Source organism: Carassius carassius, chromosome 23, assembly GCF_963082965.1.
Source record: "Carassius carassius chromosome 23, fCarCar2.1, whole genome shotgun sequence".
In the NCBI taxonomy this organism is placed as follows: domain Eukaryota; kingdom Metazoa; phylum Chordata; class Actinopteri; order Cypriniformes; family Cyprinidae; genus Carassius; species Carassius carassius.
The window spans coordinates 27005327-27018753 of record NC_081777.1 but is presented as its reverse complement, the minus strand read 5'-3'; positions in this window follow the sequence as shown (position 1 = coordinate 27018753).

The window sequence follows — 13427 nt, the reverse complement described above, 5'->3', positions numbered from 1 at the left end:
TTGTGGGAGAAAAAACAAGGACAAATAACTTGCAGAGAGCGAGAGAGAGAGAGAGAGAGAGAGAGAGAGAGAGAGAGAGATGAAAAGAGATGCACTGATAGTATTGAAATGAAGCAAAGTACAAAACTGATTTTTTAAAAAAGTTATTTTACATAATTACAGTTAACGTTAATGGTTGAAAACTAATTTTATACTCTTATGCTCTCTCTCTCTCTCTCTCCCTCTCCCTCTCTCTCTCTCTCTCTCTCTCTCTCGCTATATATATATATATATATATATATATATATATATATACATGGAAATATTTTGAAAACTAATGCTAGTTGCAGGGGATGTTTTGTTTTATGTCTCAAACATTTATGAAAGAAACCAAAGACTGATAATGTAGGTTTTTAGCTCTTCTGTTAGGTATCCAGCTTTTCTAACTGATACACCTGATATCACCTGTTTCCAACTCCATCAGCTGCTTAATTTTGGGGGCTAAAATTGGATCAGAAATTGCAGGCCAAACTCATACACTGCCAATTGCCTCATGTTGCTTTGAAAATCCTAATGTCAAGGTGCCAAATCTCAAATATTTTTGATAACTGATGCATGGCAACCCACCTATTGCGCTTTACCACTGCAGGTGGATTTGTGATGATGTTCCTGTAATAAATTCTATTTCATACTCAGAATTGAGGGATGTGAAGATGACACAGAACCAGCGGCTGAAGAGGCAGCAAGCACATACATTAAATTAACATGTGAGGTGAAGCTGCATTAATAGTGCAGGATGGAGAAGTGATTTACTGTTCAACCTAAAAAGACATGGATCTTGATATTCTCAATGAATAAATTAGTTAAGATGATGGGAGAAAACCAGAATACTGTAAAATGGAAGTGCATTATTATAATACAATATAATATAATATAATATAATATAATATAATATAATATAATATAATATAATATAATATAATATAATATAATATAATATCATTATCAGTATCATTAAATACCTTAAATTATAAATTAATATATAAAAAATTGATGGGTGTTTTTATTTTATTTTATTTTATTTTATAACAAGTTGATATGCAAGTGTTTGTGTTTTTATGAGCAAAGGGGGAAAAGTTTCATGAAAATTAATACCAGTAGCAATTAATATTTAACATTAAAACCACAATATTATAGAGAATATTTAATAGAGGCCTTTAAAAAAAAACTTCTCAGTAACCTTGAAGTCTTAATGTGATCAGTCTAAAAACAACAGTATAGCTAACCGCAAAGATATCAATCAAAATATCTAGACTCCTCCAAATGACCAATGTATTTTTTCCTTTTATGATACTGTGCTAATCTAATTAAGGGGCCTGTGGTGGCAGTGGAGATTGGTTTTCTGATTTGTGTTCATTACAGGGGTCTGAGGGGTGGCCTGGGTCCTACAGGGGCCTGCCCTGGGCCTTTGATCCCTCTTATCCCCTCACATAGACGGACAAGTCTGCTCTCAGATCCTCTTCTTCTCTAGGGCCCGACATAATCTCTCCATCCCTTTTTAAAACAGGCTTAGCTCATTATGAGTGAGGGAAGCCCTTGTCCTGTACACGGACTGCTGCTGGGGTTAAGCTCATGTGCCAGCTTCCTTTTGGACCGCAGAAGGGAAGATGTTTAAGCCCCACCGTCTTTCCCCCAGCATTCCTTACATCTTTCTCTGAGTGTATGTGTGTGTGTGTGTTTGATTGCTTCCTCTGCAGTCTCATGCTGAAAGCTTCCCCATCTTTTGTTCATTTAATCCCAGCAGGCTGCAGCATCCCAGAACCACAGAGAGAGACTAAAACAACAGCCCAGAACCACATACTGACTCCAACATAGCACAAATTTTTAAGATTTATTTAAAATCACTTCAGTATTTCTGGCTGATGAATTTATTTTGACCTAATTGCGAAAAAAGTTTTTAGATGACTTCAGAGCAGATCTGTGTTTTATTTTATATTTTTAAATGCAATACCATAAGGACAACTGTGACTGCAGCTTTGTTTATTACAGCACAACCACTTTGATTAAGATATATTTTATTAACAAATTTCGGGAACAAATTTCAGGTTTGTACTGGTGTAATTGCTCAGCTCATTAACAGAATTATAATAAATCATTAGCTTATACAAGTGTGCCATCTTCTTTTGTTTAGAAACTGGCTGGTCCCATGTTGTGAAACACCCTTTGTCCATTTCATTCATTAAAACGCTGTGCAAATAATATTCTATGCATTTAGTTAAAGGTTCTAGAATTGCAGTTGGTTTTTTGACCAGTTTCACAGATTAGAGTTTATCGAAGCCTATTGATGTGTTCACCTGTAAACAGCAGTGGCATGTTCCCATTGTGCTGCCTCCAGGGATTGCACGAAAAAATCAGTCAAGTTGGCAGGTTACATGTGTAATACATGTAAAAAGAAGTTCATATCTAATAGCATGATCTTCCCCAAACACACTTTCCTATCACCCAATCCTACCAAGATGAGTTCCCCTTCTTTAAGACTGATTCTCTGTTGCTTGGATACAGTGTAAATCAAGATAGATGGATTATGTAAGTGTCTTCTCTGACTCCTCCATTGATCATGTCTCTCTCTCTCTCTCTCTCTTGATCAAGCAGGGTCTATGATATATTATCGCAACAGTCAGTCACTTTCAACCCGGTCTATATCAGAGGTATCAGAGAGAATCATATGGTTGTTGTTGTTTTTTGTTGTTTTTTTTGCACATGAAATGAATCGATTTATTATTGACTGATCAGAATGGAATTCAGGGTTCACAACAGTGTCCTTAAATTAATTATTATATTTATAGATAGATAGATAGATAGATAGATAGATAGATAGATAGATAGATAGATAGATAGATAGATAGATAGATAGATAGATAGATAGATAGATAGATAGGCAAAAGTAAGTCAATAATTGGCAAACAACATCCAGAGGGCTTGACAAGAGGGGTAATCCATATATGTGAGCATAAATCCAGGCGAGGAGCAAACACAGTCCGAAACAGCAAGCAAAGGGTTAATACAAGATATGTGGCTAGAACCAGGATAACAGGCAAGGCAAGAATAAAACTAGATTATCTAAACTAGAGAAGGCTCCGTACAGTAGCTATCAGTTATCACAGTGATGCATGCTAAACAATACTCGGCCCTGAATGGTGGTGTGAGACTTATTATATACTGCGTGTAAGCAGCTGTGTGTGATGGGTTTCAGGTGAACTTGTGATTAGTGCAATGGAACATGGGAAATGTATTCCAGGGTGATGTGTAACAGTCTGAAGTTCATGGACAGGCTTCGTGACAGTGTGCAGGTTAGTGCATTTTAATAGCACATGTTTCAAAGTTCCTCATTTTAGATGAGTTAGAAGAAAAATAAAACATTGGCCGTAAATAAATGTCCTGTTGACTTGAAGACAGATAAAATAAAAGATATGGCTTTTTTACCTTTGTGCTTTTTGTATTATTTTTTAATTGCTGTTTTCAATTCATTATTATATGCTATGAACAAATAGGTCCCCTGCAACGGAATTTTTCACACCTTCCACTTTGAGTGAAAACATTTTTCATAGCTGCAAGTGCTTGTGTCAACCAGCATAACTGAGGTATAAATTACCATTCATCCACAAGAACAGAATGGAAATTTGCCAAACCAAAGCTCATTAAAATCTATAGAACAAATAGGTTACAGTTGTGCGTGCCAACGCCCCTGGACTAATAGTTGACAAGCATCCCATGTCATATTTGAACAACTGTGAGGGAATTCACCACTGGCTTCTGGATGTCGGCTTAATTTTCATATATACATTTATAGTAGTCTATATTTTTCCCAGGTTTGGAGTAGTAGCAAATCACAGAGTTATACTGACTTGTAAACCATAGAGAGGTGTTTTTGACTGGAGAAACTAGTAATTGGAATCTCACAGAGAGTGAAAAAAAAAAGATAGTTTCCAAAAGTAGAGTGTGAGCTTGAATTCTCTCTGTAAACCATTCTGGAAATTATCTTCAGCTTGCTTAAAACTTATCTTATGGGGCTCAGAGACTACTGTCACTTTGAAGAATTTTCCAATCTTCTTTCATAATTTCATTCAGTTTAATGGTTTCTTGGCAATGCTGTGTGGTAAGGTAATACTTTATTTCTGTCTTTTGGCCATGTCTGCTTCTGTTGGCAACAGAGCTGTCTCTTTCTTGACAGGAATACAAAACAAAAGTTTGTTGTAGTACTGAGTGTGAACAGGGGACTTATGGCCTTTCTGTTTAATATATATTTTTACACATCTGTTGTCCTGGCAGTGTTACAAAATCGCTGTCTGTATATAGTCTCTGGAAATGTGCGGTTTCCAATAATTTAGTCAGTCAAGAGGAGCAAAAAGTTTTGGCAGCTGGAACACCATCTTGATTTATGGGGATCCAAAATATAATTGTATAATGTATCATTTTCACGGTTTATATACTTTTATTTATATGAATTTATTTTTATTTAGTTGTGTCATTCAGTTGTTCAGTAAATGATATGTGGAAAACATGAAAACTTATTTTATTTAAAATAATCAAGGCAATTAATCATTAACTTAAAGGAATAGTTCACCCAAGAAATAGATTTTGCTGAAATGTTACTTATCCTCAGGCCATGCAAGATGTAGATAATTGTGTTTCTTCATAAGAACAGTTTTGGAGAAATTTTGCTTTCAGTGCACCTTCTGCAGTAAATGGGTGCCATCAGAATGAAAGTCCAAATAGCTGATAAAAACATCACAGTCGTCCACAAGTAACCCACACATCTCCTGTCCAATTATTAATATCTTCTGAAGTGAAAAGCTGCATGACTGTAAGAAACAAATCCATCAACAGGGGCATTTCACTTTAAATCATCACTTCTGGCCAATCCAGTATCCACAATCCACCAGTCCAGAATCCATAATAATGCTTCCTCCAGTGATAAAAATCCATCCCTTGTTGTCTTTTCAAAAAATCAACTGACATATTTGTTTGAAAACAGATTCGTACTGTTTTCCTTTGTGAACATTGCTTGATCTGTGCATATTTTTCTCCTGATTCAGACGAGACAACTTTTTTTTAGCTTAATAAAGCAATATTATGGATAGAGGACTTGGTTAAAGAAGCTATGGTTTGAAGTTAAAAATGTCTTGATGGATCTGTTTGTGACTTGCAAATTATTGTCATATTTTTATCAGCTGTTAGGACTTTAATTCTGCAGGCACCCATTCGCTGCAGAGGATTTATTGGTGAGCATGTTATATAATCCGTTATATCTGTTCCAAGCAAATTTTTATTTTTGGGTGACCTATTTCTTTAATGTTTTGAAGTTACAAATATTGGCTTAAAATATGAGGTTGAATGGGCATTATTCTTCTAATAGGTTTGAATTAGTTTATTGTTATGGTACAAAAATACTAGTTTCACTTTATATAGTTTATAATATTGTAGTTTATAATATAAGTCTATAGCCTAAAAGACTGGCTTTGTTCATTCTCTTCTGAGTCATCCCCTCTTTCATGTTGACTTCCTGCTGTTCTTCTTTGAGGACATGAGTGAAAGGGAAACCTCTCTCATTTTTAGGTGTTGAAAGTGTCTCTGGAGGTTTTTGGGTAACTAATGCCTCTCAATATCAAACCTTGGCTAACTGCTGTAGAGTAGAATCTCAAATGGTGTAAGAGGTGTGACAGTGTTCAAGCTGTTCTTTTTCTCCTTGTTTGTTCTCCTCATCCTCCTCCAACACTGGCTACCAAGCCAATGTACACACACACACACACACACACATACATTCAACAATTTCTTGTATATTTTAAGATGTCAAGTTTATTAGACTCTGTGGAGATGACTGTGAATGTATATAATTTATTGTATTTATATATATATATATATATATATATATATATATATATATATATATATATATATATATATATATATATATATATATATATATATATATAAATCCAATAAATTATATACATTATAAAACATTATGGATAGAGGACTCTTAGTCTTAATCTTACTCTTAGGTCAGAAGCAATGGTTTGAAGTAAAACATTTCTTAATGATGTTTTTTTTATTGTTCTTAAACACAGCTTTTAGCTTATGTTGATTACTTGTGGATTATTGTGATGTTTTTATCAGCTGTTTTAACTCTCATTTTGATGGCTCCCATACACTGCATAGGATCAATTGATGAGCAAGTGATACAGTGCAAATTTCCAAAACTTCCTTTAATGTTCATTTAATGTTTTAAATATACAAATGTAAGCCCATACACCTACATTCTTACCTATTTTAAGATGTCAGGTTTATTGGACTACAGTATGTGGAAATGTCTTTGAATGTATATAATACATGCATTTTTCATCCATAAATTAAAATTATCTGTGTCATGCAAGACAAACACTGTATTTTTTTCAATTTTAAAATGCCAGCCAGTTTCTTTTGCTCTGTTATAAAACCTAGCAAACTGCCAATGGAAGTAGCATCCAAACACAAAGTCTTATCCAAAAAGTCAGCATGATTATGCTGCATCCTAAGATACCTTGTTGTCGCCAAATTTGAGTGCAAAATCGCTTGTATCATTGGATTGTTTTAGCTGCAGAGAGACTCTACGCAGCTTATGGATGTGGATTGGTGCTGGGACTCTTTTTGTAGCACTCTTTCTAATGAAAGAACTCTTGAAACTGACTACATCATCCTGTCCTCATATCTCTGCATTAGGAGAGGCCAAGAAGAGAACTTTGTTAAGAACCACAGCTTATGGGTAAATGTAAGAAGCAGCTCATCTCTTAGCTAGTGCAGTACAGGGCCATATGGGCTGCTGCAGGCTGCCTAGTGATATATGATGGGAGATGAGAATTACTTAATTAAAAAAAAAAAAAAGCATAGATGTGACACCAAGCTGGAGCAGAATACCCTGCCACATAAGTCGTGCTGGCCTATTTTTTGCTGCATGGGAGGCCAGAAATGTCCTGAAGCTCCTCTAAGTATACACCTTGGTGGAGAACTTATGTAATCATAGTACTGACAGTTTTACCTTCAGATACTTTTTATCATCACACATGGGTTAGAATTAGATTGCACAAACCATTCTAGTCTATCTGTGTTTGGCTCACAGTTCTACCAAAACAAGCAACAACTAAAAAACGTTTGACATATTTTTCATATAATGAAATCATGTAGTGAGCAGTGACTGTCAAACTCTGGAAAAGGACTAAATGTACCACATGTACAGTATGACACTTGCACTATATTTCCAATGTTATTTTATTACTGTTTAGATAGATACTGTTTAGCGTAAAACCTGATGAGTGGATGCACCTGTTGCCTATTTATACCTGTATGCACAGGGATTGGCTCAGGTATGCAAAATCCACTAGCCAAGATTCATTGGTGTTTTTTTTTTTTTAAGTCAGAGATGATTGGGGCTCCCAAGTAAATCCCCTAATGTCATCACGACGTAACTCATAGTGACCAACAGATAGGGAACGATTACCGTAACAAGTGCTGGAGTTAGACACTGTAGTTTGGCATTCAGAGTGCATGTCTTTCTTTCTTCCTCTCTCACTCTTGTTTTCTCTCTGGCTTTGTCTCATTAGAGGCCTTTTGAGTTTGTATTGAGTAAACAGAAGTGGCTCTTGTACTGGTCTGAAGTCTCTACTCAACAGCATGAATTACACACCCCACATTACACCCTGTCAGCAAGAGAACAGGGATTACTGGAATGTAAAAAGTCTGGAGGGGCTTCATAATTGGTCCAAAATGATTCAGACTTAAAAATAAACATGTATGTGCAAACAAACATAAGGCTAAATCAGTTTAATCCTTAAAGACATATGTAGGACATCCCATTTTTTCAATTTTTTCAATTTCTTTTTTTTTTTTTACATCAAGTGTTCTTTTCATTTCCGGAATTCTGCAATTAGTGTGTCTTCAATCAATGATTGAAACTGATTTTCCACATTAAGCTTGCTTTTCGATACATGAAAGCCTTTTCATGGTTATATTTAGTAAGCATGTAAATAGCATGCTTTCATTCAGCATTTAGCCAAAGCAATGCATAATATACTTATTACAGTGACAGATATTTTCTTTAACCTCAAACCTCAAAATTCTCAAAAATTATTTTCCATTGTTTAGTATTTTTAATAAACCATTTTCCAGCCAGTGGTCTCCACAGTGTAGTTGGTTTAATGCATGGCCAAATGTCCTTGTGGGATCTTGTGGCAACATTTGTTCCCACATGCAATCTAAATCATCATTAATTTTAATGTAATTTTATTAATAAGATTTGGGAGGAGCGCGTCAGATACTTAGCCTAACCAACACAGGTGGACCATAATCAAGTAATCAATCCCATAGTATAAATATCGCTGACTTACCTCTATCCATTGACGGTTTATCAGCATTTTGGTCCGCACGCGTAGCACCATGTCCCAAAACCGAGACTCCTCGTCTGAAGACTCATCCAGCTCTTCGCTAGCCCCATCGCCGCAGCCAGTCAGCTCCAAGGCCACCCCTTCCCGGAGTGGCAACCAAATCGAGCCCCAGGCTCCAACCCGCGGGCGCGGTACGACGCGAGCAGCCACTCGCCTACCAAGACGCCTAGGCCTACCTTCGCCGCCTCCGGCGAGAACCGCAGCCGTCTCCCCCGCGTCCTCCTACCACTCGGCCAGGCCTACGATTCCGCCAATAGATAAATGGACGGTGTCGAGTCTGAGGCAGGCCCTGTCCAAAAATGACATCATACCTTCAAGCAAGTTGAATAAATCCGAACTTTACGACCTGTACGCAAACTCTCTAAATAATAACATTTCTCCTCAGTCAACCCCAATTCCAAAGAAAGGAAAAAAGAAAGGAATACCCCAAAATACGCCTCAAAGCACTCCACCATCCTCCGCCGCAAGGCCTAGCTCCCAGCGGCTATCAAGCCGCGGTAAAAGGCCCTCAACAAACCTGGGCCGCGCTCCGATCCCGACCGCCGGGGTACCCGCTACGTCGGCTGGAGCCCAGCCTCCCACCGCGGCTTCAATCTCAACAGCACAAGGCGCTGAGGCTCAAGGAGGCTCCTGGCCGCCTCCTCCACCCATCTCAGCCCTATCGCACGGAACTTTTAATACCGTTCCTGGAGCCCGGGCAAGTGCCTGGCCGAACAGTTCGCCATATACAGCGCAGCCACTCGCTTCTTCCAGCTTCGGGCCCGAGGCTCAAGCTAGCGCTTGGTCGAACTGGCTGTCTCACAATGCCCCGCCCCCCGCTCCGCAGAGCTCCGAGCCCGCCGCTCAAGCTAACGTTTGGCCGATCTGGCGGCCTAACACAGCCCCGACTCTCGCCCATCCCAGCTTCGGGCCCGCGGCCCAAGCAAACGCCTGGCCATGCTGGCCGCCCAACACGGCCCCGCAACCCGCGTCTTTCAACTCCGGGCCCGCAGCTCAAGCAAGCGCTTGGCCGCAATCGCTGTCAAACACAGCCCCGCCCCCAACCGTCGCCACCACCCTCCTCCAAGCGAAATCCCCCCACTCACTCTTCTCGGCTACACCGATGCCCGTCCCATCAAACGCTGTCGCCCTCGAACCTCCCCAAGTGACTCACAGCATCTGAGCACAGATATTAGCAGGTGCGGACGTAGACCTCTCGTCTCTCCTTTCTCTCCTGCCCACTACAGATTCAAACCGCCAAATCGATTGCGGGGATTTCTCAGTCACGCTAAAAAACCCAAACCCCCTTTCATCTCGATTATTCTCCTTCTCCGAATTCACCATTGTATTTAACCGCTTCACCGAGATAATCTGCTCAGCCTTCCCCCACAGGCGACGCGAACTCAACGACTATTTATCGATAATAGCCGAACTCGCGTTGTCCTACGGAGGGGGGCACTTCTACACTTACCACAAGCTTTTTTCCGCTAAATGCGCTATCCGCATCGCTCAGTGGAACCAATGCCCTTATTGGGGAGCAATCGACTCCAACCTGCACAGCCGCGTATTCCTAGGCTGCAGGAGTATTTCGTGCGCAGTCTGCAGGTCCGTGGCTCACTTAACCACATCCTGCCCACAAATAAATCCGGACGCAACCCAGCACTCCGATACTCCCCCGGCAAAATCCACTAGCTACGTCCCAAGATCAGCAACCTCGGCAAACTCACGTCTAGCCCAACCAGGAGCAGAAAGCACATCGATATGCATCGCTTTCAACAACGGGAAATGCACCAGACAACACTGCCGCTACCTACACACCTGCAAGTTCTGTGGCGGTGCCCACGCACGCATAGTTTGCCCCGTGTATAAAGCCGTAAATAAAAAATCTAAAAATTACCTATCGACTCCTGTGAATATCTTTCGCATGACCATCGAACTAGCACACCATCCTGACAAAGAATTTACAAATTATCTCCTGTCTGGCCTCAGACACGGTTTTAACCCGGGCGTCGTCTGCGAGCTTTCCCAAAACACGGTCTGCCATAATCTCCAATCCGCCCTCGCAGAGCCCGACATAGTAGCTAACCTTATCAAAAAAGAAGTCGAGTCAGGCTTTATGATCGGGCCCTTCATTAAACCCCCCTTCAAAACGTTCAGAGTCAGCCCAATCGGAGTGGCTACTAGAAAATTTTCAGGTAAGAAACGCTTAATAGTAGACCTTTCATCTCCGCACCAATCCACAGTCCCGAGCATCAATAGTTTGATACCCCTCGATGAATTTTCACTCAAATACCAAGACATAGATCAGGCAGTCGAACTGATAAAAATCGCGGGCCGAGGAGCCTGGCTAGCAAAAATAGACATCACCTCTGCTTTCAAAGTGATGCCTATCCATCCCGACTTCTGGCACCTTTTCGGGATACGATGGCTCGAGAAATACTATTTCGCCGTCCGGTTAACCTTCGGATGCAAAAGCAGCCCCAAAATTTTCGATATGCTATCCGAAGCCGTTTGCTGGATCCTTTCCAACAATTACGCAATCCCACACATTATCCACCTTTTAGACGACTTTCTGGTCATTTCATCACCCAAGGCAATCCCAGCCGCCCATATCCTCACCGTCCAAAAAGTTTTTTCCGAGCTCGGGATTCCCATCGCTCAGGAAAAAACCTTGGGTCCTGCCACAACCCTAGAGTTCCTCGGCATCAACCTCGACTCAGCCGAATTTCAGCTCTCCCTGCCAAAGGAAAAGATCGATAGAATAATCCTCGTCTCCTCCACCTTCCTCGACAGCCCAAGTTGTTCAAAACGCGATCTCCTTTCTTTGCTCGGGCACCTAAATTTCGCCATGCGCATAATTCCCCAAGGACGCCCATTCATCACGCATCTCTTAACACTCGCATCATCAGTTCACGCGCTCGAGGACCTCACCCCCCTAACCCACGCATGCCGCGACGAACTTAAATTATGGATCCTGTTCCTTAGACAATGGAACGGGCTTTCTTTTTTTTATAACAATTTAATTTCGTCCCCCATCGACTTACAGCTGTTTACAGACGCAGCTCCCTCAATCGGTTTCGGAGGTTTCTACCAAGGCCGTTGGTTCGCGTCCACATGGCCCCCCCAGATGCAGGACTCGACCCAGTCCTCAGCTTTTTTCGAGCTCTACCCCCTCGTAGTAGCAGCCTTTCTGTGGGGAAACGAATGGACATCTAAAAGCATCTTAGTGCACTGCGACAACGAAGCCGTAGTTCAGTGCATAAACAAAGGCCGTTCACACTCCCCCGCCCTCATGCCTCTCCTTAGACGTCTAATATGGATCGCAGCATGCGACCAATTTATAATTATCGCTAAGCACGTTCCAGGTACAGAAAACCAAATTGCTGACTCCCTGTCTCGTTTTCTGTTTCAGAAATTCAGGATGCTGGCTCCAGAGGCGGACCAATTCCCCACTCCGGTTCCTCACTATTCAGAATTAATATTCCCGTAACCCACCCTTTAAAACCACTCCTCGAAGCATCGCTTGACTCTATTCTCCAAGCAGTCTCTCCCAGAACCCTCCAGTCATACGTGACCGCGTGGAGATGCTTTAAATCATTTCACCTCACTCATAACATCCCTTTCCCTGATTTTTCCCTACTCTCCATAACCTCTTTCATCTCGTTCCTCAACCGCGCCAAGGGTCTCCAAGTCGGATCCATTAAAAGCTACCTGAGTGGAGTCCAGTTCTTCCACAAACTGACGACGGGCGCTCCCTCAGCCGAAATAAATAATTCACAAACCTCCCTCCTAATCAAAGGGATCCAGCGATCCCAGCCCACCCATCCAGACACCAGGAAACCCATAACGCTAGATATTCTCTCGGTAGATGGTCCTCAGAAGCATACCAAAGTTACATCAGAACAAACCAGTTCCACATAAAGAAAGCCCACCAAACCCTCATCGGCCACACGTAAAAAAAAAAAAAAAAAAAAAAAAAAAAAATCTATCATTCGTAATCAATACCGCCGATGCTAGCCAACCTTACCTTTTCGATCCTATGACCAGCGAGGCTTCTCTCTTCGATGACAGGAGCTTGAGCTCCCATCGGATGCCGACGAGAGCCTCCCGGCCAGACAACCTCACCTTTTCCATTCTGCGGCCAACAAGGCTTACCCGTTCGTTGCCTGGAGCTCACACTCCCTTCGGACGTAGGTAAAAGCCCCTGGCTACCTGTTTTGCCATTCTGTCTTACGTACGGAGAGGTTTACCCATCCAATGCACGGAGTCAGGGCTCCCATTGAATGTAGGTGAGAGCTTCCCGGCTAGACAACCTTACCTTTTCGTCCTTTTGGCCAGCGAGGCTTAACCGTTCGATTCCGGGAGCTAAGCTCCTGTCGGCCGAAGGTAAGAGCCTCCCGGCCGGACAACCTTTTCCGTCCTTCAGCCAGAGAGGTTTACCCGTTCGATTCCTGGAGCTAAGCTCCTATCGGACGTCGGTCAGAGCCTCCTGGCTAGACAACCTGACCTTTTCCATCCTTGGCCAGCGAGGCTCACCCGTTCGATGAGAGTGCTCCCATCGGACGCTGGCGAGAGCCTCCTGGCCAGCCAATCACGACCATTCCGCGTGGTCTAGGTTACAAAACCTACAAGCAAGCCGTTCGATGCCGCAAGCACCAAACACACAAATAAACCCTCTCTCCTTCCTACGGTCGCCAAGGCTTACCCGTCTCTGCCGTGAGTAGCAAACTCCCATAAGACGCTGACGACAGCCTAACGACCACACAAACTTACCTTTTCCACCCTACGGCCTGTGAGGCTCACCCAGTTGTTTTTGGGGAACAGGAAGTCCCCGTTGGATGCGGACAAATGCCTCCTGGCCACCTATCGTTACCTTTTCTGTCACACATCCGGAGAGGCTTACCCGTTCGATGCGTGTGCTCCCTTCGGACGCCGGCGAGAGCCTCCCGGTTAGACAACCTTACCTTTTCCTTTTCTATGGTCAGCGAGGCT